The sequence below is a fragment of the Babylonia areolata genome, chromosome 24, assembly GCF_041734735.1.
Source record: "Babylonia areolata isolate BAREFJ2019XMU chromosome 24, ASM4173473v1, whole genome shotgun sequence".
Taxonomy (NCBI): Eukaryota; Metazoa; Mollusca; class Gastropoda; order Neogastropoda; family Buccinidae; genus Babylonia; species Babylonia areolata.
In genome coordinates this window covers 11,202,428-11,204,927 of record NC_134899.1, presented here as the reverse complement: position 1 = coordinate 11,204,927, position 2,500 = coordinate 11,202,428, and positions in this window count along the sequence as shown.

Genomic DNA, 2,500 nt, shown 5'->3' with positions numbered 1-2,500 from the left:
TTCTAGCCTTCTTTCTTACTTTTGTGTTGCTGTTTTATCTCTATTTAGTCTTCTTCTTTTTTTCTTTTTTTTTTTTTTTTTCTTTTTTTTTGTTTGTTTGTTTGTTTTTGCATTACGTTTTCTTCTTCTTCTGTTTTCTTCTCCCTTTTCTTCTTCTCCTCTCTCGGTCTATTCTTTCTTCCTGTCTTTATCTATCTCCCTGTCTCTCTGTTTCTATCTCCTTGTCTCTCTGTGTCACTCTCTGTCAGCGTATGTCTCCCCTTCCCCCCCACCTCCACACACACCCCATCTGTTTCTCCCACTTTTCAACACTGTGCACACTATGCACACTGTATACCTTCTCTCGGTCTCCGGTCACTAAGTTCTCTAGGGATACGCTTATTAACTTATTTACCTTACTTCTCACACAACTTCAAATAGTGAACTTTGAAGTATATTTCAAACACCTGTTGCTCAGTTGAACGTTTCACACACACACACACACACACACACACACACACACACACACACACACACACAAGCACGCACGCACGCACACACACACACACACACACACACACACACACACACACACACACACAAGAATAATAATAAGAAAAAAAAACTTCTATTTGGCCTGCAAATCTGTCTGTGCTCAACTTATCACGCCTTCCAACTTTTCGGTGCAAATCTTTACAGATGGCACCAAATCAGATGAAGGAGCTGGGTTTTTTTGGGTTTTTTTTTCTTTTTTTTCCGAATCCAGACATCAGCTCCAGACTATCTGCTAAAAGAAAAGAAATGTATGGACGATACCGCAATCTGCATATTAGACTGTATCGCTCTTACAGTAGCTAAAGGTGGGGGGGGGGGGGGGGGGAGAAGAAAAGTTAAGAATAGGAAAGTGTCTCAAAGCCCGGACAATTCCTTTTTTTTTCTCATCTTATCTGATTTCCTCTCTTCTCTTGAGACCATTTGACGTGCCCAAAGAGAAAAGCCTCCAACATGCTTATCGAATCAGATAAAAAGTACACTTCTCCTAAATGTTACGGCTTTCAACACCTTTCTTTGACCCGAACTCCTTGTGGTGTGAATGTATGAGGCAATTATTCATCCTAAACGTGGGTTCCAGGCTGAAAAGTGCTTCGGCTTTTTTTTTTTTTTTTTTTTTTTTTTCTTTCTTTTTTTTTTTTTTTCTTTTTTTCTTTTTCATTTATTTTATTTTATTTTGTGGCCGTCTCCTCCACAGAGCTGGCCGAGTGTACTACGGGTGCAAACGGGAGGAGTGTTACCATACAACTGAGAAGCGGTCACTTGACTGACTGAATCGCCGTTGTGAGTGTTGCTCAAATTTTCCCGACCAACTCCGCAGGTGTCTGTATCACTCTGACCTGGTTGACGCCGGGGGGTGGGGGCGGGGGCTTGGGGGGTGGGGGGTGGGGGGGGGGGTTAGTACAGTCATCACCACACGTAGCGAGTATAGTCGTCGGTTGGGGGTCTTCTCAGTATGTGGTGCCCTGCTTCTGCTGAATCGGAACAGATGCTACTCAACGCTGTCGAAGTGTAGCGTATATGGATTTGTCCGAACGCAGTGACGCCTCCTTGAGCTAATGAAACTGAAACTGAAGTGAGTTGGCAGCGGTGCAGGTGCTCCTCTGGTGTGTGACCTAACATCGACACTTCCTTGTGGAGTCCCAGCGCTGAGACTGTGACAGACGAACCTCGCTGTAGGTGTGTATTGTGGTGCTGGGACGCATGGGCGGCATATGAAGCAATGCCCTCTGAAGGTTGCAGATAATGAAGCAAGAAGCTCAAACAGATGCATAATGTCATGAAATATTGTTCCTGATGTTATCGAAACTGGAATCTGGGAAAAACAGAAACAAAAAACAAAACAAACAAACACACACCACACACACACACACACACACACACACACACACACACACAGCAAAGCGTGCGACCAGAAAGGTGAAGCTGCAAGATGCTTCACAACGTCTTTCTGGAGATAACGCATCCATCAGTTTTGATTTAATAGGGTGCCACATATCTGGATCGGACACACCCTAAGGAAGCCAACGTCCAGCATCACACGCCAAGCCCTGACCTGGAACCCGCAGGGAAAGAGGAAGAGAGGCCGGCCTCGCAACAGCTGGAGGCGAGATACCGAGGCAGAGCTGAAGCAGTAAGGGACCAACTGGACTGGAATGGCCAAAACAGCCCAGAACAGAGTGCGATGGCGAGGGGTCGTCGAAGGCCCTATGCTCCACCAGGAGCGATGGGCAAAATGAATGAATGACATATCTGGCCTATGATAGACTGGCCAATATACAGGAACTGGTTCAATTAAATTATTTTATTTCTTTACCATTACCGGCATTCTCCCCAACTTTTGTTCTTGTCTCTACGTCTTTTATTAAGATTTAAAAATAAATAAATAAATAAATAAATAAATAATTTTTAAAAAATATGTATATATATATATATATATATATATATATATATATATTCTTGCATTTTT